The sequence below is a fragment of the Canis lupus genome, chromosome 8 (assembly GCF_011100685.1).
Source record: "Canis lupus familiaris isolate Mischka breed German Shepherd chromosome 8, alternate assembly UU_Cfam_GSD_1.0, whole genome shotgun sequence".
NCBI lineage: Eukaryota > Metazoa > Chordata > Mammalia > Carnivora > Canidae > Canis > Canis lupus.
Window position 1 is genome coordinate 61139507 of NC_049229.1, and position 24504 is coordinate 61164010.

Here is a 24504-nt window from a genome sequence, read left to right on the forward strand (position 1 = left end):
TCGGGCTCCCTGCATGGAGCCTGCTTTTCCCTCTGTCTGTGTCTCTGCCTCTCTCTCTCTGTGTATGTCTCGTGAATAAATAAATAAAATTTTTTTTTTAAGAAAAAAAAGGAAAGTTACAGATAGGAACTTTTGGAGCAAAGCTTGTAGAAACTGGGGGATGGCTACACTGAACCAACAGGAAGGACATGAGGGGATCTAGACATGGTACCACAACTGCTAAAGGAAAAAAAATTAATATATGAACAATGGACTTCAAACTTCTGGTTGTTGACCAGATGAGACACTGAACCGAGCTTATTTCTGCCTTCTCCAGAATCAAACTTTGAAGAAACTGCTGGAGAGATGAAGATGGTTTGGATTCCCATTTGCATGTCGATGCACAGTGCGTGGCTCAGCATCAGAGAGATGGGTGCTATGGAGAGTTTGGCTTCCCTCACTGCCCGGAGCAGATCATTACCTCCTGTGATTATGTTATATGAGATGGTGATTCCCATCTTGCTAGCAGAATGTCTCCCTATCATGTCTTTGGCTTGCACGCTCTCATGGCACAGAACTGAGGGCATTTGGGCAACAGCCAGAAGGGAGTTGAGGGGCTTAGTTGAACAACCCTCAAGAAACTGAATTTTGCCAGCATGCATGTGGAAGAGGACTATTTCCTGCTTGAGCCTTCACGTGAGAGCCCAGCCCTGGCCAATACCTTGAGTGCAGCCTGTACAAGAACCTGAAGAGAGGACCCAGCTAAGCCACGTATAGATCCCTGACCCATGGAAACCATGAGACAATAGATATATGTTGGTTTAAACCACTACGTCTGTGGGGATTTGTTACACAGCAGGAGGCGATTGATGCTAGTACTCTGCAGCTGGCCCGTAAGCTGGACCACATCTGCCTCATGGATGGGTATTGGTGCATAGGTTTTCTCTACTTGCTGGAATGCAAGTCCTGCTTTTGGGGCCTTCTCCAGCAGCTGGGCTTTGCCCTGCACATAGTAGGCTCACAGTAAATGATTCCCAGGCAGGAGCTCCAGGCATGTATGGTCATAACAAAAAATGCCTGGGTTCCTACTACGTGCCAGGCCTTGTTTGAGGTACTTTACAAATCTTAATTTATTTAATCCTTACAACAATCATATTAGTATTAGTTAGGCTCTATGAGGATTTTCATTGCAGATGAGAAAAATGAGTAGTATAGCAGACAAATAACTTGCCAAGGCGGTGACACCTGTGAGTGGCATTCACACCCTGCATAGTCTGGCCCCAGAGCCCACACTGCCTCTTAGAACCAAGAAGAGATGGAGCTTGGAGCCACACAAATAGTGTCCTTTTCTGAAGACCACGAAATATTCTAATTCCTCAGCCACTTTTCACCTGTTGGAGGGCAGGGATGTATCTGATTTGACAGGAAATCCCACCACCTTGAATATTTAAAAACATAGCTACAGTAGGAGCCTTAAAAAGTTGGTTGAATGAGTAAGTGAATGAATGAATGAACGAGATGCCTTTGAATAGCCCGTGGAGACCAAAAAAAAAAAAAAAAAAAAAAAAAGAAATATATAGAATGCTCTATTTCTAGATATTACACCAGCAGACTCACATATCTCACACCAACACATTTCTGTACAATTGCTGTCGATATTAGCTCTTCTGGTGCTTCTTCTTTGATCGCATGAGTTGGGAAATATGATGTGTTTTCTTGACTTGGAATTAAGAAAAGAAATAATTCATCAGCAGTAAGTGAAGTGGAAGGCAGCTATTGTACCTAATAAGTGCATCTGTTTCTTGTTGGTCTGACTACACATGCATGCACAGAGAACCCTGGATTATACCTAATTCCACATTTATAGTAGTTTATTACCTGCAGGGATAAATGAGGTTGTACAATGGGTTGGTTCAAAGAATGTGCTTGCTTGTATATGGAAATCTGGCTAAATTGCTTAAAATTACAAGTTGCTTAACACTCTCAACGGAGGGAATTTGGTTGGAAACGTTCAGAAGTCACCCGTCATGAGGCCTGCCGGCCACAGGCATGGGAATGAAAGATGGTTTCTTTTGATGCCAAGTACCTGAGCCAGACAAGGACTTCAGAGTAAGGAAAGCAGCTTAAGTCTTGTCTCTTTTTTCATTGTTCTCAGGTACTAGAGCCAGAGTAATAGTTTATGAACAGTTTCTATGCTTAGGTTGCACAGACAAAGTGTGTAACGGGGGAGTTCCGCTAACTACACGGCCATCCTCTACTCCATAAAAGTGGACCCCACCCCTTTAGGTGGTGTGTTTTGTCTCCCGATAAGACTGGTACAACTGAGCTTTAGTTCTACGGTCTTTCCCCTCTGGTTTCCTGTCATTCTGGCCGTGCCATGCAAATCCGGTTGCCTCGCACCTGCTTAACACTTTTTTACGGCCTCTTTCAGGTGCCTCAAGAGAAAGAACACGCTTCTTGGCTCAATATCCAGGGTGGCCTTTGTCATCGAGTTCCTACTCCTCTGACTTCAACTCAGGGGTCTCCCCTGGCCCCTAGCGCCCCAGCCTCCATCTGCCTACTCTTTGGCACTTTCCTATTTCTCAGATTTTCTCCGATCCCCAAAGCCACTGGCCTTTGCATGTGCGAGTCCCATTGTATTGTTCGCCTTCCTTTCCTACCCCCCCAACCCTGACCCAACTCTTCAGGCCTGACCCACTAAAGAGTCGTTGGCTGCGTCTCCAACATTGTCTCCACTAAGGTTGGTGCCTTCTTCGGGGCTGCTATGTTCCCCACACACACCTTTCCATGGTCCCGCTGTGGGGGCACTGCTCCGCTCCTGCTGGATGGCCAGCTCCCAGAAGGCAGGGGACTGCCCACGGCCTCCCTGGGGTCTCAGCACCCAGCGCAGGGGCCTGGTTCATGGGAAGAAATGGGACACACATAAAATAGAAGACCCTGCTGAGCGGATGTTCTCATGACTCTATTAACCTCTGTTTCTTCATTTGCGAGGGGGGATCTAAACTGCAATTAGTACAGATTGTACGTTTCATTCACCACGAGTGACAGTGGAAGGAAAATAAAAGCTGTTAGCCCAATAGAAAACATCCTCCAAATAAACTAACATTTTAAAAAATAAATTTATTTTTTATTGGTGTTCAATTTGCCAACATATGAATAACACCCAGTGCTCATCGCATCAAATAAACTAACTTTTGAAGTTTGTACCATGTGGACTTAATGACCACAATTTAAAGCAAACATTTGAAAAACCGGTTGCTCGGATTTTAGACCATTAGCACTCGCTCCAAGTCCATCGATTTTCGATTCTTAGAGACCCTTGTCATGGTAGGCGCGTGATCCACACAGCAGTGCTGCCTCTTATCCTCTCTTGCAACTTTGCTTAGCAAGTGTAATGGGCATTTTTTTTCTGCTGGCCTGATAACAAAAGGCAAGGGAAATGCAGCGAGGTCTGCTTCTTGCCATGCTAGGACAGGACAGAAAAATAGCTAAAAAGATCTCAAGAACTCTTCTCACATACAGCATTTATGAGCCAAAAAGATGTTTATTTAGAACAGAATTCTCTCCGCACAGTGCACACGTTTGCCTGCAGCCCCTCCTCGGCTGTTAGCAGCAGCACGGATGGAAGGGAGGAGATGACATGTAATCACCTGGGTGGGTGCCTAACCAGACCCCAGTGCTCTCCTGGATGGAGGTGACTGTACAACTGGCACTGGGAGTTGATGAAGTCGTGGCTTTATTTTTATTTTGAGGACTTGGATGGGCTTTCATCTAAATATTTTGTAAACTGTACATCACTGCTGGAATTCTGCTTATGGTCTAACGATGTCTTTCATCAGTTTGAGTGTTTCGGGCCAGGGCCCTCTCTGTAAATCACATGCTTCTTATTCTAGGGGAAACACCAGTGATGTTCATGTTTAGGAAATCCAAGTTGGCCCAACTCTGCTTACCAGGCCTGACTTGGCAGGTCTGCTGGAGAGGCAGGCTTTCAAGGGTTTACCCGACAAGTCTGGAAACAAAATGCAAGAAAAGAGCACGAGATATGGAGGGTATAGTGGCTTTCAAGGGCTGTCATGAGGAATTACCATGGGCCTGGTAGCTTCCAACAGCAGACACCTATTCTCTCACCATTCTGGAAGCCAGGAGGTCTACATCAAGGTGTCCGCAGGATTGGTTCCTTCCTGCGTCTGAGGGAGAATCATTCCATGCCTTTCTCCTAGCTTCCAGTGCTGGTCGGCAATCCTCGGTGGTTTTTTGGCTTGTAGACACATCACTGCAATCTCTGTTCCATGTGAAGACATGGCCTTTCCCCATGTGTGTGTTCCTGTGTCCGGGCCTCAAACTCCCTCTCTGTTCTCTTACAAGGACACAGGCATTGGATTTCGGGTCCACCCTTCTGCCAGCATGCAAATATCTTATCCAGGGTGACCTTAAAATCCTTACCGCAGCTCTATCTTCAAGGGCCCTACTTCCAAATAAAGTCACCTTCCACGTACCGGGGGCTAGGACTTGAACATATTTTCAGGAGGACATAATTCAACCCACAACTGAGGGATGGTTCACTTGTGAAAGCTCCTTCCTGTTTTGACCCTCCCCAGAGTTCTCCATATTTTGAACTTCTGGAGTTTGCCAGCCACAGAGGCAAACCCCTGCTTCTTATGTGTTAGCATTTACAATAAAACCAAAATCTAAGATAACATGGTGAGGAGGTTTTAGTCACTGAAAAGGAGAAAAATCACCAAGAAACAAACCAGGAAGGAGGACTGGTCCTAATATCCTAAAAGATCAAAATATAGAATAACTGACATATAACATGGTCCCCCTCTTTTTTTTTTTTTTTTTGACAAAACAAAATTGTATATATGTTCATAGAGAAACTCTGGAAGGATATATGCCAAAAAATGCAGACGGGGTTTTGGGGGGCCCTGTGATTATGGCATCTTGAATTTCTTCCTTATGTGTATTTACATTTTATAATCTTAGGTAATTAAAAAATACCTCTTTAAACATTAGGACTAATGTTCGTTAAAAGATAGTTCGTTAAAAGATAGTGAAATCTCAGGATGGCAAAGAATCACCCACCTGCTCTGGTCTTTCCAAGACGCAATTGTTCTGAAACTGAGTAGAGAATGTAGAACAGGAGTCCATGGGTGTCTTTCCCTGAATCTCTTTTTATCCCTGTGAATTCCATGCACAATATCCTGGTGTTTGGTCACCATGCGGATGATCTTACTGAATTGTAGAAGCAAGAGCTGGAAAAAAACCTCACAAATCATCTGGTCTAATGCCCTAATTTTACAAACGATGAAAGAGAGTCTAGAGAGTGACAGGCCCTCCCAAGGTCCCATGGACAGAGGTGGAACTGAGACCCCACGTGGGGCTCTGGCTATTACTGAGGGTGGCCGCTGTCAAGATCTTGTGCATGGACCACTGGACTAACATGAGTCATAGTGTCTATTTCCAGTTCAACATCTTAGCCACTTATCTATGCCACTACTAGATAAGCATTTGTGAAAACTTATTCATTGAACAATTATTGAGGACTGGCACCCTGTCCCAGCATACGCTGACCACTGGGTTTAGAGACGGATGGACAAATCTTCAGGATCTACTTAGTTAAGAAGAAACTGTGACCTATGTGTCACCAGGCCTACCCAGGCTGGGGATGCAGATGGTGTCACTTTACTATAAAGGCCCAACACTATGATGGAAGTTCCCAGCTGCCATCCCAGGAATTACACGCCCTCATGCTGGTTATTTTAGGAAATCTCAATCAATGCTCCGGGACCTGAGGGTTTGGGTTTTGCTGGCTAATGTCTCATAGTCCCTCAGTTCTGCCCATGCTCCTCCTAGGGCCCATCTGGGAAGTCAATGGTCCCAAAAACCATTGGAGGAAGTGTGATAGCTAATTTCATGTGTCAATTTGCCCAGGTCATGGTACCCAGATATTCTGTGAAACATTATTCTAGACACTTCTTTGAAGGCATTTTAAAGAGAAGATTAACATTTATATCAGCAGACTTTGTATTTTTTTTTTAAAGACACATTTATTCAGCGTCATGATCAGACTATTACATTTAGCAATCAACAGCATGGGTGCAAAAAAAAAAAATCTATATTAAAACCCTTTGTTGGAATGTTTTACACTTTCCACAGAACAGAAACTAAAATAAGCTGTTATACAATTAGTCACAAATACAGTCCTCGAGTTTTTTGCCCATACACATGAGTATTGTCTAAAACATGTCTTCTTTGTAGCATCTAGGCCCTGCCACCACTGTGCTTGGCTGAGTTCACAAAGCTGTTGTAACCTGTAGCTTCCCTGTCACTTCTCTGGCTCTCTTCTGCTAAGCTTTGTTTCCTGGCAATAATTAAAACCTTCTGCCACTGCCATAGCTGCTGCTGCTGCTGGAACCGCCAGAGCCACCTTGGTTTCGTGGTTTAGCAAAGTATTGGCCTCCACCACCGTAGGGGCCAGAGCTTCTGCCTCCAAAATTTCCTCCTTTCATGGGTCCAAAATTTGAGGATTGATTGTTGTAATTGCCAAAATCATTATAGCTTCCGCCACCTCCAAAGTTGCTTCTATCATCACCAAATCCGTTCTAGCCATCCCCACTGCCACCGTATCCACCATCACCTCGACTGCCACCGAAGCCACCTCGACCACTGAAGTTCCCTCCACGACCAAGTTGTCGTTCCCACCAAAACCACGTCCACGACCACCACCAAAGTTTCCAGAACCCACTTTGGCCGCTTTGGCTCTTGCTTCAATAGGGCTTTCCCTACTTCGCAGTTGTGGCCATTCACGGTATGGTATTTTTGAATGACAATCTTGTCTGCAGAGTCATGGTCATTAAATGTCACAAAAGCAAAACCTCTCTTTTTGCCACTGCCTTGGTCAGTCATGATCTCAATCACTTCAATTTTCCCGTACTGTTCAAAATAACCTCTTAGATGATGTTCTTCAGTGTCTTCTTCAATGCCACCAACAAAAATCTTTTTCACAGTTAAGTGGGCACCAGGTCTTCTCTTGAGACAGCGCTCTTTGGTTCCACAACTCTTCCATCCCCCTTGTGTGGCCTTACATTCATGGCTACATCCACCTCCTCCACGGTGGCATACGTGACAAACCCAAAGCCTCTGGAGCGCTTGGTGTTTGGATCTCTCATCCCACATAGTCCATAAGCGTCCCTCATTGCTCAAAATGGCTCCTCAGACTTTCATTGATTGTTTCAAAGCTCAAACCTCTGATGAAGAGCTTCCGCAGCTGCCCAGGCTCTGACTTAGACATGATGGCGATGGGAGGGGAGACTTTAACGATGCTTACTCGGCGGCGTCCAGGGGCAGAAAAGCTGTATCAGCAGACTTTGAATAAAGCAGATTACCCCTGTTGTTGTGGGTGGGCCTCACCCATTCAGTTGAAGGCCTCCATAGATAAACAGCCTCTCCAGAGGAGGAGGGAGTTCTCCCAGCAGTCTTGGCCTTTGGACTTGACCTGCAACTCTTCTCTAGGTCTCCAGCAGGTTGGCCAACCCTCCAGATCTTGGACTCACCAGCCTTTGTATCCCTGTGAGCCAATTCCTTAAAATCAATCTCTCTCTCTCTCCCGGTCTGTCCTTCTTTCTCCTTCCCTGGTCACAAATGTCCCAGCCACCCAAGGGCTTGTCCAAAGTCTCTGTAGAGAGAAAGATGGAGAGACCCCAGTCCCCCTTTCCCCTCCTGGACCCCCAGAGCAACTCTGGGGATTCTTTTCAATAAGCATATTCCCAATGTGCTTTTTTCCCCTCCCGGATCTAAATGATGAGGGTGCTGATGATGCTGTCATAGAGATATCTTAATAACATAAAACTAAAATTTATTGAGCACTAAGCATTGGTCCAAGATGTTATAGATGCATTAATTCATCCAAACCTCTGAAGATTAGAACCGAGGTGCTTGCCTGGGTGGCTTAGTGGTTTGGGCATCTGACTTGATTTCAGCTGGGGTCATGATCTGAGCGGCCAAGCTCAGTTGTGAGTCTGCTTGTCCGTCTCCCTCTGCTCCTCCCCACCTGCTCACATGCTCTCTCTCAAATAAAGAAATACAATCATAAAAAACAAAAAACAAAACAAACAAACAAAAAACAGAAGGAAAAAGAAAAAAAGAACTGAGGCATAGAGAAATTAAGAAATTGGGCAGCCCGGGTGGCTCAGCGGTTTAGCACCGCCTTCAGCCCAGAGCATGATCCTGGAGCCCTGGGATCGAGTCCCACGTCAGGCTCCCTGCATGATGCCTGCTTCTCCCTCTGCCTGTGTCTCTGCCTCTCTCTGTCTCTCATGAATAAATAAATAAAATCTTAAAAAAAAAAAAAAAAGGAAAGAAATTGGCCCGCGATCACCTGTCTAGGGAGTGGAGAGCTGGGCTGTGCACTCAGGCAATCCCTTGACCGACAACGAAAATTACCGTTAATTGAGCACTTATATCCCAAGTGCTTTATGTGGATCACCTTATTTAATTTTGCGCTTTTCGGAAACGCGGCCTGGCGGCAGCGCAGAACTGTCCCACCCTTCCTTGGTCCAGCAGCACCCGCTGCGACACCTGACCACGGAGGCGGCAAGTGCAAGGCCAGGGTGAGAACCGCTTCAGCCTGGTTCCCGGGCTGGGGCTCCAATCCCCGCAGCTGGGTGGAGGCTCCTGGCACCGCCAGCCCCCTTGCCGGGTCGTGGGTGCCTTGGCACCTCCCTCACGCCTTTGCTGCACTTCCTGTTGTTTTGAACCTCTCTGTTGGCCCATCTCTGCAGCAAACAGCTCCTCTGGGTAGAATCTGCTCTGAAAAAGCCCCAATCCACCCCCGGCTGGAGCTGGTAAGGCCGCAGTACTTCCTGTTGAATCGGGTATTTATACCCAGAGCTCTTTATTCAGGTGCTTTACAAGACACAAAAGGCTAAGACCTCTGTCCTAGGGGCCAACAGACCACAGAGGACAATGCATACCCCGACCCTACCCGGAGCCCCCACCCTGCCCTGCGTGTCCCCTTCCTACTGACACAGGCTCCTAATCAACACATCAGCTTTCCCTTGTTGCAAAAGTCTCTGAAATTTGCCTGTTCTGTGATGCGGCTCCCTGAAAACACCCCCTGCCGTCTTTATTTTGTTCTGCTCTTTCGTCCTGGCCTGGATCATCCGTTTCTTTGTACTGGGAACCTGGTGCGTGGTAATTAGGAGGCCGGTGGAAAGCGGGTCTGAGCGGGCAACTGGGCAGAGAATCCGCAAGAAGCTGGAGCAAGGAGAGTCAGGGAGCCTGCTCAGACGGTGACCCCGTGTTCGGACCCAGGGTGGGGACAGCCTGCCTCCTGGGCCCCGACTTTTCTTCGTGGCAGCTCAGGCCGTCTTGACCTTGTGCGGTGACAGTACGCGGCAGGTGTCACCTCTGTGGTCCCCCCTCCTCCAGGAGGCCCGTCCTCCTGTCTTGTCCCTGTCTCAATTCTGCTGACTTTCAAGGCCAAGAGCAAAGTCCGTGTCCTCCAGGAAGCCTTCCACGGCTCCTCTGGTCCTCATAAACTGCCACTACCTGACACCCCGACTCCCTCTGCATCCCCGGGTCCACCCCGGGTGGCTGCAGTCATCTCCGTGGGAACCGGCTCAGCATCTCCAGATGCGGGTGGAATAAGAGGCTTCTTAGCTGCTCGGGGTCAGACTGTCTTTGCCTTCCAAGCAGCCCCGCACCCAGGGCCCCCCAATGGTACCCTGAGAAGAGGGACGAGTTCAGCAGCCCCTGGCCCCCCCAAGCGTTGCCCCTAGGGATCCCCGGCCATTGTGGAAGAACCTAAGTGTACAAATCTCTGCTGCTGCCACCTGCACATTGGTCCCTGTGACAAGCTGCTCAATTGTAAACCAGCTTCTGCAAGTTGGTGTCTTGGGCCCTGGGAACCTTGGGCTCACACCTGAAATATCTATTTCTTGTCCTGCCCCTGGGTTTTAATACATGGGGTGAACACACATGTACCAGGTCTTACCTGACCCCCTCAGAATCCTTTTTTCCATTCTTAGGTGTCCTGCCCTTGGCTTGTACGTTTCCCTCCCACAGTGGGCCTGGAAACCTATACGCTCCTTGGGGGCCCGTGGTCAATGACTGGCTGGTGCCTGATACAAAAGCCCAGTTCTTTGCCCAGACGAAATCGGAGGCATGACTTCTTTTTTTTTTTTTTTTAAGATTTTAAAAATTTACTTATTCATGATACAGAGAGAGAGAGAGAGAAAGAGAGAGAGGCAGAAGCAGGCTCCATGCAGGGAGCCTGATGTGGGACACGATCCCGGGACTCCAGGATCACGCCCTGGGCCAAAGGCAGGAGTTAAACCACTGAGCCACCCAGGGATCCCCCAGAGGCATGACTTCTATCTGCCACCCAACCTCACCCTCAACCCCCCACCCCAAACTGATTCCCTGGGGAATAGTTCCTTCAAAAAATCTTTGTCCATGAATATTCATTTCCAAGTTCATTTCTGGGAGAACATGGCCTAAGATAATACACATGGTGCATCTCTTCATTGGTCATTGGCAGTCTCCTCCCCTCTCTTCCCCTCCCCACACATTCTACCAGTTTCCACTCTTTTTTGAGTGATGACTGCATTCTCTTTGAGGCAGCCCTCCGGGACCTGATTCCAAGTAAATTTTGTGCAAGTTGGGGGGGAGCCCATATTTCAAGTCAGGTCATTCCACACATGTCCTCCAGTACAGTGAAAATCTACTCAGTCATTCCTTGGTGATGGGATAACAGATACACAGTCAGGAACTTATTTTTATTTATTCTTTTTAGAAGATAACATTTATCTTATTTTTTTCAGACTTTCTTCATTTAAAAACATTTCTAGGTAGTATATATTCGAGGACATCAATGTATTAAAATGTTGGTTTGTGAAATAGCAGAACCATTAGCACCAAAAGGACTCCTGGGGCTCGCATGTGTTATTAAAACAATGACTGTGACTTTTGTTCATGTGCAAAGGTTTCATTTCATTTTAACATCCCTAAGTGTGCAGAGATAGCCAGTGAGATGCCATCATTCATCCTCCCGGGAAAGAAACAGTAGTAGCTTCCCCCTAAGTAACTCTGGACGCTGCCAAGGTAGTCACTGATAGATTCCATGCATTGCTTTACATCCAACTTTCTTTCTTTCTTTTTTTTTTTTTTAAGATTTATTTATTTATTCATGAGAGACACAGAGAGAAGCAGGTAGAGGGAGAAATAAGCTCCATTCAGGGAGTCCGATGCGGGACTCGATCCCAGATCCTAGGATCACGCCTTGAGCCAAAGGCAGACGCTCAACCGCTGAGCCACCCAGGTGTCCCAAGATCTGACTTTCTTGATATCGTGACTCACGAATGCTTCTGCATCGCTGGCCCTGCCCTAAACTCTTCTGAGAATCCACCTTAAGCAATGAAGCCAAGAAACAAATTATACCTTTCTGTCCTAGGTTGCAAGTCCCCAAACCCTTCCTGGCTTTATTTGAACCCGTCCCTAAAACTTCACCAGTGTTTCTCACCTTTGCTGCAGGTGTGCGTGTCCACTTGCAACCTCCCAAGCCCACAGCTAGGTCTTGTTCTTTGTTCCCCGGCACGCGGCCGGGGTCACACCCGTCCACTGCATCGATCACACGAGGAATGAAAGTCACAGGCTTCCTTGAATCAGGCCAAGGCAAATAGGGTCTGTGCAACAGCCAACCTCTTCGTGGATCCCAGCACCCTGGCAAACTTGCACCTAAATGGGCAACTGAAATGTACTTTTCTGCAAGGTGATTCTTGAACTCCTTCCGCTAAGTGCGGCAGGGTGCATTTGGGTTTTCTTTCTAGCTCTCTCATTCTACGATTCGATTCTGTTGCCTGCCTGAGAAATTCAGGTTTGAGTGAACTTAGGGATTTAGTACTTTAGATTGCTCCGAAAGGCAGTTTATTAGGAAAGCTCGTGTTTACTCAAGTATGTGATGCGAGCCACTTGAAATTCTGTTCCATGGACTCTCCTGGGAGCTAAATGTAACATTCAGTCATCAATAGGATAGTTTGGGTCATCCTTTCTACTTCCCTTCTTAAGAAGGGATTGGAATCCATACTGGTATTCTCTAGAAAACGGAACTACCCTCCCGTCCTATGAAGTTCTGCTATGATGGAAAGAGCTGCCTATTTCCTGCGTTGGCTTCCTCTCTGTTTTTGGATTTAGGCACAGTGTCTTTTCAGACGTGCTGACTTTTTATGGCTTCGGCAAAGGTAATAGTGTATAAACGCCGTTGGCCATTTACCATTTGGGATTGAGCTCCACGTCTGGATCTTGTTATGTAGGCATTTTCAGAGCATTACAGCTCAGCTGTGAAAGCACTCCGGCTTAAAGCGAAAATGCAGTAGAACCTTGCTAATCTAACAACTTAATAGCACTGGCCACCCCTTCACAGCAAGGACCCAATAGTAAGGCTCGAAGTGAGGCTTCCTGTTTTCAGAATGCACGGACCACATTCCACTGACGATGGTGGGACCATCAATAATCTCTAACTATCTCTACCTTTGCTCGTTAAAGCAAACGAAACGTTACTTTACTGCTGTAGCATTCTTATAATTCAGCCGGTGAGGACGGCCTCCAAATGCTTGACCGAGGACCTGACTGAGGCACGCTGGCTTCTGCCCCGCGTTGCATCCTTCACTACCAAGACTCTGGAGAACATGTTGTGGTCCTCGGGTGGTGTGTGTTGTGCATTTGTGTCTTCGTGCGTCCAAAGACGATCTTTAGGCGCATATTCAAACACACATTAGATACAGAAAACCAAAATCCACAGCAGATTATTTCTTTCGCTAAAGACTTTATTCATACATATATGATTCTAATGATTTGGCCAGAACAGGTTAGTTCATCTTCTCTCCCTGTCGGTGGGGTGAGGAAAGCTTTCATATTCACATGAAAGTTGTGTCCAATGATCTCTAAGTGATTTAGACATAGGTTAAATTTCTTTCTACTTACCGTGTCCCTCTTCATAAAACAGATACTGTATTTCAAAAAGAGAAAAGTCTGGGGCACCTGGGTAGCACAGTCAGTTGAGCATTTGACTCTTGGTTTCAGCTGAGGTCGTGACCTCAGAGTTGTCAGATGGAGCCCTGCGTCGGGTTCAGCATGAAGTCTGCTTAGGAGTCCCTCTCCCTCTGCCCCTGTCTCTCTTTCTCTCTCTCAAAATAAATAGGTCTTAAAAAAAAAAAAAACAAAAAGGAAGAGAGACTCAAAAAGTGATCCACTGTTATTTTTGACACATAACGGATCTCAGCTAAAATTTTACTAACTCTAATCAGGCTATTTCAGTAGGAAGTTTCTGTCTGTGTGTGTGTTTAATATTTTTATACTCTTTTATATGAGGAAACTTTTTATAGATCCTGGAAGGCAGCCCTCTGTAACAAAGTTTAATGGAGACATAAGAGGGCAAATTGATGGTTGGTGTTTACAAGTTCCCATGAAAACGACTCCTGATGTATTCAATGAATATGTTTGTTGTTGAATGTCATGCTTGCGTCCAAGTACAACGTAAATGTGCTATAAAGATGGATAAGCACCTTGGGAAATACCTTGATGGTTTGTGGTATGTATACCCCAAAGTCATGCAGGTTTCCTGTATGTGGGGCTTCAGAACGCCCAGGTTGGTTAATTCAGGATAGAGTCTTAGTGTGATGCACAGGAACTGCTTTGTGGAGATCCCTTACTTTTTGGCAACAAGTTGCTCAAAACTTCAAAAGTCATCATTACTCACTCTCTTGTTCCTCCATGTATGTCTAGAGATGGCATTTTTTTTAATTTTTTATTTATTTATTTATGATAGTCACAGAGAGAGAGAGAGAGGCAGAGACACAGGCAGAGGGAGAAGCAGGCTCCATGCACCGGGAGCCTGATGTGGGATTCGATTCCGGGTTAGAGATGGCATTTGTGAAAGAGGGAAAAGACACCTCGAAGCTTGCCCTGACTCAAGTGGTTCCAAGTGAGGTCAATGTAACATCACTCCTTATAAATTAATCCAGACCAGATCATCTTAACCCAAGTTTTTCTTCAAGAAAAAGGTTTTATATACATATATAAATGGAGCCAGATATTTCCCTTGTTCTTAACTCGACCTCAGTGAATGTGGCAGTAGGAGACTTGGCTGTAATCCAGTGCTCCCAATAATTCTTAGCTGATACCTTAACCCTTGAGGGAAGAAATTGCTAAAAAAAAGAAAAAAAGAAAGAAAAAATCAGTAGAGATTTATTCAGACCCCTGAGTAACCTCTGGGGTCTTCCTTTTAACTATTCCAAGAAACTTTTCCAGGTTTCATGGTTGGTGTGATCTTTCCCACTGAATTCTTGGGAAAATCTGTTGTAAATTTTAAAATAATCCTTTAAAAACATATGTGAGATTATGTCTCCAACTTGCTCAGAACACTCCTATGACTTCCTATGACATTCAGAAGAAAAAAAATTAAGTCCTCACCATGCCTCCAAGGTTTGTCATCAGCTGCCTTCTGCCTGAACCTGTGGTCAACTTGCCCTCTCTCACTGGGTCTGGCCACCACAGCCTCCTCGATATTCCAGCCTTGAACCTGGGTGCTCACTGTCCCCCCACCTCTTGCCAGAGGCGCTCTACTCCTGGATGACTCACCCTATAGCCAGGACTTGTTCCTTATTCAGGTCTCCCCTTTTCGGAGAGGTCTTCCCTACCCCCAGATCTGGGCTGAGTTGTGTCCTCCCAAAATTCATATGTTAAAGCCCTAGTTCTCAATATCTCAGAATGTGATTTCCTCTGGTGACAAGGCCTTTAAAGATGTGATTAAGTAGACCTGGGTTTGTGAGGGTGGCACTAATCCAATATGACTGGTGTCATTATAAGAATAGGAGATTAGCACAGAGAGAGACACCAGGTTTGCACATGTGCCAGAGGCAACCAAGTGAACACACAGCAAGAAAGTGGCCAGCTGCAAGCCAAAGAGCTTTTAAGCTCTCCCCTGACCCTACCCCATACAGTGTTTTACATCTCTTCATAGCACATGAGGTATGAACCTATTTATTTATTTATACCTATTTTTGTTATTTTAAAATTTTTTTATTTTCATTTTTTAAAAAATATTTATTTATTCATGAGAGACACAGAGAGAGACAGAGACATAGGCAGAGGGAGAAGCAGGCTCCATGCTGGGAGCCCGATGCAGGACTCCATCCCAGGACCCCGGGATCATGACCTGAGCCGAAGGCAGACGTTCCACTGCTGAGCCACCCAGGCGTCCCTATTTATATCCATTTTTAAATTGAGATAGAATTGACATAGAACATGATATGGGGTTCAGGTGTACAACATAATGATTTGATATGTATGTATACTGTGAAATGATCACCATGAGAAGTCTAGTTCATGTCCACACCGCACATAATTACAATTTTTTTCTTGTGATGAGAACTTTTAAGATATATTCTCTTAGAAACTTTCAAATACATAGCACATATTATTAGTTACAGTCATCATGCTGTGCGTTACGTCCCCAGGACTTGTTTACTTTATGCCTGGAAGTTTGTACCTTTGGCCACCTTCACATAGGGTAGGTGTTCAGTAAATATTTGATGAATGAATTAATAAATATATTAAATAAGTATTCAGCAGCCTCGGTCTACAATAACTATACGAGGAGCTTTCAGCCATGTGTAAACACAGATATTGAGGTCCTGTGTTTAAATCAAATGAACCAACTTAGTCCCTAAATGTATATTAACTTGGATTGAAATGACTATGATTTTGGCAGGCACCTTGAAAATGACATTGAAATGAACCTAATAACGAGAGAGGTACTAAGTGGAGCTGTGAATATGCAATCAAATTCAAGAACATAAAACGTGGCCTTTTGTCTGTTTTCATAGTTATTGTCCTATATTTGCAATAATTAGGAGGCAAACACACCGCAAAAGAAGCTAATGTTCAAAAAAAGGGCAGAGGTACTTGAAAGTCTTTGAACACCTCACCAGAAATAACCCAATAAGATTAAAATTCCAGATCAAGGTTAGCAAAAAATACAGAAAGGGAAGAAAGGCAGTTGTGAGACTTCCCATTCCCACATACATTTACCACCACACAAATGACAATAGACGTGGGGCTCCCACAGCAAATAATTTCCATCCTCACCACCTGTAAGGAATAGCATGACATCACTGTTCTTGGAGAGATCGCTGGAGGTTTCCATCCCTCATGATCCAATTGGTCTGGGAGCAGATAAACAATAGAGAAAGAATAATAAGTACAGGAGGATGGATCTTCGCTGTCATGTAATCAATCAGCAAACATGTATTGACTACCTGCTACTACTTGAAATTCCATCCATGGTGGTATAGGAAAACCCAACATTACATGCAAGAGCTTCGTGCGATTTACAAAGTCAAGCCACCCCCAGGAAAGGCCAGTGGACATAAGCCCTGGCTGGAACAGAGGAGAGGGCCCTGACACTGATTCACTTCTGTATTTCCAGATCCTACTTACAGCTAAAGGGCGCCGTCTATACTTGTTGAATGAATGTCAAAATGGAAGTAGAAATATGGTGGTGACTCAGTTTCTTAAGTGATCCATGAGTCATGAATTCAAAGCTGTTAGGACTTGAAGAGGACTTTGGTCAGCAAGCTTTGTAGTGAAAAAGCAGGACATCCAATCCAATGAAACAGGGATTCCCTACACACTCCAGCTTGAAATTAAATAATATTCAGGGTTTACCGTGAACCGCTTTACCGGCAGCAATAGGGAATGTTACTTTTGTCTGCCCTGCATGCACACCCTCTTTCTTGGGATAACAACTCCACTGGCCTTTCTCGCTCTGGGTTCACACAGTGTAGGTGGAGCCAAGCTCCTCCCTAACCCCGAGACATGAAGATGGGCAAATGGTCTCAGGTCAGGCCAATGCAAGGTGTCCTTCTGCTTGACCACAACGATTGGTTTAGGGATACTAGGGGACTCAAGATAGGCCTCCAAATGCAATCCCAGGATTCATGCTGGGACTTCTGAGGGGGGAAAAAAGCTCTTTCTACTAGAATTTAAACTTTCGGATGTAGGCTTGATGCCAAGTCATTTTAACTTTTGTCCAGCAGACAGGTATGCAGACTCTAGGGATGGAAAAGGTACGCGTGTGCATATGTGTATGTGTGAGGGAGAGACAGATAACCACCATTTGGTCACTTGGATACAGCCATGCCTGAAACCAGATTATATACCCAATGGTCTTGGCTATATCACTAACAAATTCCCATACTTACTTTAGCAGACTCGAGGTGGTTTCCCATGGCTCGCTTGCAAAATAACTCGAATAATACAGTCACATAGAGCCAGCCTCAAATCGGTCTGCCTTCCAGTGAGACATCTCCTGGTGAAAGCAGGTGTCAAGTGATGGGAATTCAAATTGAGGGATAAGCACGTCGCTGGGGAAGTTATGTGGTGGCTCTGTGGCTGAGTCTCCTTGTCTGTGAAATGGGCACAGTCATAAAACCTGCCCTCTTGTGAGGATTAAGTCCATGTATGAAAAGCGCCCCCAAATGTTAGCCAATATTGTTGTTATTAATATTATTCCCATTTAAAAAAAAAAAAAAGATTTTATTTGAGAGAGAGAAAGGGAAAGCATGGGCATGTGCTCAGAGCTCCTCTCCGGGCTCAATCCCAGGACCCAGAGATCATGACCTGGGCCAAAGGGAGATGCTTTACCCCACTCAGCCACCCAGGCACCCCTGTTTTTCCTATTTTAAAAATTATTATATCAATGTCAGTCGCTCTGTGTAAAGGCAGCACTTTGGCTTCAGATTTGAGCTGTCACCAGGTTGCATGAACTATCCACAGGGCCTGTTGATTATTGGATAAAATAATCCTTTATTCAGTCATTCAGTTAGGAAGTCCACCTTCACGTCTGGGATTTGGCCTGACATGTGGGTCCCCTGGGAGCTCCTGTGGCCAAGCTGGAGGCCCCTGGAGGCCACGGTGACTGAGCCATGCCAGAGTCCTTGAGGCCCAGGAGGCCTGGGTCCCTGTGCACCTGCAGAGCCAGCCCAAGTGTCCTTCTCCATGGGATCTGATAGGGGAACCAGGGTTTTTAGAGGAACTGAGGCTAAAGGATACTGGGAGCTTTGGCTTGCATCCTGACACTGTTGTAAAAGAAAATAACAGTGTCGGGAATTTCTCCTTCCTGTTTAAGCTTGTGCCAAGGGCCGTCCCCTAAATCAGCCCGGGACGCACGAAGAGACGCATTCCCCCCTGGCCTACAGACCCACGGCCTGCTTGGCCACAGCTTCCCAGCACATGGGGAGGGACTCGGGGGTGCTCATAGAGGGGAGCAGGGCTCTGGGTGGGGCTGCAGGAGAAAATGTGCCCTCTGATGTGGAAAAAGCAGGGAAAAAAGGAAAGAAATGTAATCACCTCCGCCAAAAACATATGGAGGCTTTCTTTTCAAATCCTTTGACTCTCTCCTCCTCTTCATTTGTTTATTTTTGAAACACACACACACATGCACACACACATACACACACTGTAAAATTTCCCATTGTAACCATTTGAGAGCCTACGGATCAGTGGGCATTTGTAGAGGGACACTGTCGGGCAACCAGCACCACCATCCGTCTCTAGAACTTTCTCATCTTCCCCAACTGAAACCCCCAACCATTAAACACTAACTCTCCATCCTCCTCCCCCTCCTCGCCTTCCCTGAAAACCACCATTCCACCCCCTGTTTCTATGAATCTGAAGCCTAGGGACCTCGTTAGAGGAATGGTGGGGTGTGGTCTCTCCTCACTGGCTTATGTCACTCAGCCCGACGTCCTCAAGTCTGTTCCTGGGGTAGCAGGCGTCAGAACGTCCCTCTTTTTAGAGATTCGATACTGTTCTATTGTACATAACCACATTTACCACTTTTGTTTACTCATATCTGGTGGTGGACACAGGTCGCTTCCACCTTTCAGCTGTGTAACGCTCGTGTGAACATGGAGGTACACATATCTGCTCAAGCCCCTGCTTCTCCTTCCTCTGGTGGAATTGCCAGAGCCCAGGGTAGTTCGACGTTCAATTATTTGAGGAACCATCATGTTATTTCCCACAGCAGAGATACCATCTCATGTTCCCTCCAGCAATGCACAGTGGTTTCAATTTCTCCACATCTTCACCAATATCTGTTATTTCTTGGGGTACCTGGGTGGCTCAGGGTGTGACCCTGGGGTCCTGGGATCGAGTCCTGCATCGGGCTCCCCCAGGGAGCCTGCTTCTGTCTCTGCCTGTGTCTCTGCCTCTCTTTCTCTGTGTCTCAGGAATAAATAAAATCATTTAAAAATATCTGTTATTTTCTGGGTTTTTGTTGTTGTTGTTTAAACGGCCATGTGAATGGGTGTGAAGTGGTATCTCATTGTGGTTTTGACATGGGTTTCCCTGATAATCAGTGATGTTGAGCATCTTTTCATGGATTACTGACCATTTGTATATGCTCTTTGGAGGAAAGTTTGTCTAAATTCTTTGCTCATTTTTAATCAGGTTGGTTTTTTGGTTGTTTTCTTTTTTTTTTTTTTTTTTTTTACTGTTGAGTTGTAAGTGTTCTTTATATATTCTGGTTACCAGTCCCTGATCACATATATAATTTATAAGTATTGTCTCCCATTTCATTGGTTGCCTTTTCACTCTGTTGATAGTACCTTTTCATGGGCAGAAGTTTTCAATTTTGATGCAAACCATTTTATTCCTTTTTATTTGGTCACCTGTGCTCTAGGTGTCATATCCGTAACACCAATGTATACCCAGTGTCACAATGCATATCCAGCATCACAAAGTTTTTTTGTCCTCTGTGTGTTCTTTAAAGTTCCATAGTTCTAACTCATATTTAGATCCTCGATCCATTCTGAGTTAATTTTTGTTTGTGGTGTCAGGTCCGACTCCATTCTTTTGCATGTGGCTATCCTATATCCTATGTTTTCCTATAACCTTTTGTTGAAAACAAAAACAAAAACAAAAAAACCCACCCCACCATGTTTAGTTTCAAAGTCACTCGTAACTGTAGAATCTGAAATCTTTTCTCAATTCTTTCAGTGTTTGCTCTGTGGGTTTTGAAGCTCTGTGAATACACAGTTAGTTGAATACACAACTGTCGTCTTAATGAATTGATCTTGCATCATTGTGAATTGTCCCCCTTTTTCTTTTGTCACATTCTTTATCCCTTGCCTGATATTAATATAGCCACTTCAGATTTCTTGTTATTAATATTTGTATAGTAGATCTTTTTCCATTCCTTTACTTCAACCTTTTTTATATTCAAATTAGATTTCTTGGAGGCAATGTTTAATTGGGTCTTGCTTTCTTATCCAGTCTGACAATCTCTGACTCTTAATTAAAGTATTTTTATTTAATATAGTTACTACTAGGGTTGGATATAAGTCTACCATCTTACTCTTTTGGTTTTTACTTGGTTGTCTGCTATTTTCCCCTCCTCTTTCATTGCTTTCTCTTGGATTTTCTCTTAGATTCAGTAAAAATCTCTTGGATTTTTACATTCTATTTTCTCTCTATTGGCTTATTATTGATAGCTGTTTTTTTTTTTTTTTAGGTGGAGCAGGGTATATCATTCATAATATGCATCTTTAACATCACAGTCTACCTTCAAATCATGATATATCTTGTAATATATAACCTAAGAATCTTATAATAGTATATACTTCCATTTCCCTCTTTGGGTCCTTTATGCAATTGTTGCCATACATCTTACTTCTAACATGCATGATGAACCCCACAAATACATTGTTATTATTTTTGCCTTAAACATTTCATCCTTTTTTTAAAAAAATTTTTAAGTTAGGGACACATAGATTTTGTCTTTACTCACACATTCACCATGTCTGTGTTCTTCCCTTTGTGTGGATCCAGGTTTCCAACCGGCATCATTTTCCTCTGCCTGCAAAGCTGATATTAACATTTCTTATGGTACAGGTCTCCTGGATGAAAAGTTTTATTTTGCTTTCATTTTCGATGGTTATTTTTTTCTAGATATAGAATTCTACTTTAACTTTTTTTTCCTTCACATTGTGATAATGCATTCACATTGTCTTCTGCCTTGCATTGTCCCTGACAAGAAGTCTGTGAGTCTACTTGTCCATGTCCCTTGTTTATAATGTTTTTTTCTTTCTCTGGCTTCTAAGAACTTTTTCATCACTGGTTTTCAGCAATTTTGATTATTATGTGTTGTGATGTGCTTTTATTTGTATTTGTTCTGCTTGGTATTCACTGAGTGTCTTGAACCTATGTTTTTAGTTTTTAAATTTGGGGACACTTTGGGGCACCTTGGTGGCTCAGTGGTTGAGCATCTGCCTTTGGTTCAGGTCAAAATCCCAGGGTCCTAAGACTGAGTCCTGAATCAGGCTCCCTGCAGGAATCCTACTTCCTCCTCTGCCTGTGTCTCTGCCTCTCTCTCAAATAAATAAATAAAATATTAAAAAATAATAAATTTGGGGACATTTTTGGCCATTATTTCTTCCAATATATTTTCTGTTCCCCCTTTTCTAGAGATCCCATCTCATAGATATTTGACTACTTGATCTTGTCTTGCAGGTCACTAAAGTTCTTTTCATTTTTTTCAAACTTCTTTTTCTGTTTCTTTCGTTATATTTCTTTAAGTTCACTCATCTTTTCTTCTGCAGTGTCCAATCTCTTGTTACACTTATCCATTGACTTTTATTTCATTTGGTTCCATTGAAATTCTATTTATTTCTTTTTTTATAGTTTGCATTTATTTATAGTTTTATTGTATTTCTTTTTTTTTTTAATTTTTTATTTATTTATGATAGGCACACAGTGAGAGAGAGAGAGAGGCAGAGACACAGGCAGAGGGAGAAGCAGGCTCCATGCACCGGAAGCCCGATGTGGGACTCGATCCCGGGTCTCCAGGATTCGCGCCCTGGGCCAAAGGCAGGCGCCAAACCGCTGCGCCACCCAGGGATCCCAGTTTTATTGTATTTCTTTATAGTTTTCATGTCATTTCCTCTTGAGCATATTTGTAAGAACTATTTTAAAGTCCTTGTTTGATATTTCTCTTATTGCTGTCATTTCTGGGTCTGTTCCTATTGATTAATTGCTCTCCTGGTTATGAATCGTGTCTTCCTGCTTTTTTGAATGCCTAGTAACCTTTGATTGTGATCATAAATATCACATTGTTTTGTGTCTGGATTATGTTGTCTTTTTAAAAAGAGTTTTGACATTTATTTTGGCAAGTTTTAATGTACTTGTGGATTAGCTTAATTCTTTTGAGCTTATTTTACAGCTTCATTAGGTTGGGTCTAGAGTATCCATTACCTTAGAGCTAGTTTATCTCCACTACTATGGCATGACTTCTGAGGTCTCTAATAAATACCTCAGTGGTTGTAGTAAGCAGAATAAAGGCCACCTGCAATGTCTATATCTTAATCCCTGGAGCCTGGGAATATGTTAGGATACATGACAAAGGGAAATTAAGGTAGCAGCTGGAATTAAGTTTACTGATCAGCTGACTAAGCTAGGAAGATTGTACTGGCATATCCCACAGTTTTTAAAAACTGAAGAGGGAAGCAGAAGAGAGAACCAGAGAGATAGAGCCTGAGGATCCTATGGTCAGTGAGTTTCTCCACATTGACTAGGTGGAACTCAGTTGTCTCCCAGATACCTGTGGATGCTGAGAAACTTTCAATTTACAGCTCCCTTCACCTTGCTTTTTTTCCCCTTCTCTTAGGGATTATAGTCCTGCTGTCCAATATCTGAAAATAATTTTGGGAGGTTGCTTAGTTGTTTATTGCAGGAGGAAAACAAGTAGCATTGGTTATTCCAACATGATTAGACATAAGGGCTGGTAGGTAGGGTCATACCCTGGGCCGAAGGCAGACGCTCAACCGCTGAGCCACCCAGGCGTCTCAAGATTACTGTTTTCAAAAAAGGTTGGGAATCTTTTCTTCCTCTGCTTCTATAACCCATTGGCTCTTCTTTATCACTGAATGGCCTCAGCAAATATTTAAGGTGGTAAATTTGATTCACTGGATAGTGTACCAGGATATGGTCAGGATACAGTTTCTATCCTCAAGAGTCTTTCTTTCTTTTTTTCATTCTTTCTGGATTTTATTTACTTGAGAGAGAAAGAGCACAAGCAGGAGGAACAGCAAAGGGAGAGGGAGAAGCAGACTTCCCACTGAGCAGGCAGCCTGACGCGAGACTTAATCCCAGGACCCTGAGATCATGACCTGAGCTAAAGGCAGACACTTAAACAACTGAGCTACCCAGGCACCCCAGGGGCTTTCCTTTTGTGGTCGAATTATATTTTTGAAATATTAAAATATTAACTGGGGTGGGTCAGTTAAGTGTCTGACTCTCGATTTCAGCCCAGGTCATGATCTCAGGGTTGTGAGATCAAGCCATACATTGGGCTCTGTGCTCACAAAGGAGTCTGCTTGAGATTCATTCTTTCTCTCTCTCTCTCTCTCTCTCTCTCTCTCTTCTTCTGCCCCTCCCTCTCTGTGCTCTCTCCCTCTCAAATAATTCAATTAATCTTTAAAATATTAATCTTTTTTTTTGTCCTTAGTCCTTTCTTATACCCATTGTTCCATAGACATATTTTTATATAGCTTGGACTCTCTCATAAGCCTCTTGTCCTCACATACATATAAACAGCATGAAAATGCGGAGACCAACATTGGGACCAATGGTGGGCAGCCTTACAGTCAAGAATGAGATAAAAACCACACACTAAGTGACAGTGAAATACCCAGCAGCAATGAGGATGTCTGTACCAGATGGTGATACTGAAAACCAGGTGCCTAAAGCTCCATAGTCCAGAACTTAGACATTACTCCAAAAGAAATCAGGAAAGCCCCAGATTAACTAGAATTTCCTTTGGACTGTGCCAGTAGCATGGAAACTCAAGAAAGAAACTAAATTTTAATTTATTTTTTTAAAAGATTTATGTATTTGAGAGAGAGAAAGAGAGAGGATGAGAGGGGGGAGGGGCCAAGAGAGAAAGAGAGAGAATCTCAATCACGCTCCACTCAGTACAGAGCCCAATTCAGGGCTCAATCCCAGGACTCTGAGATTATGACCTGAGCCTAAATCAAGAGCCAGATGTTTAACCAGCAGAGCCGCCCAGGAGCCCCAAAATTAAATTTTAAAAGTCACATTTCTTACACTCTAAAATCAATATCTACAATGTTGTCTAACTGGGGAAGCAGGGCACTTGCATAAAAAAAAGAGGCATTGTCACTGGGTAGTAGATACGGGCAGTAAATAAACTGTTGTATAACAGACACTTTCTACAGAAGTCCAAGGCCTCTGCAGCTCACAGAGGTGAAGAGAACGTCGAGAATGGCTGGTAGCCTTCTTGCAATATGAACTGGCTATGGTGGTTAAGATGATGCACAGCGCCTAACAAGGTAGTTGCAATAATAAGGAAACCCCCAACTTAAAAGGTTAATGAACATAGGAGTTTACTCCTTGCATATGTAATAGATGGACAGGACTAACCCTGGCTGCTCAGGGACTTCCTCCACA

The 24504-nt window shown here is 44.2% G+C and overlaps 1 pseudogene; it reads right to left on the reverse strand.

Annotated features, from left to right (window-relative positions):
* Positions 1-6350: 6350 nt before the first annotated feature.
* Positions 6351-7270, reverse strand: LOC100685055 (annotated as a pseudogene).
* Positions 7271-24504: the final 17234 nt, after the last annotated feature.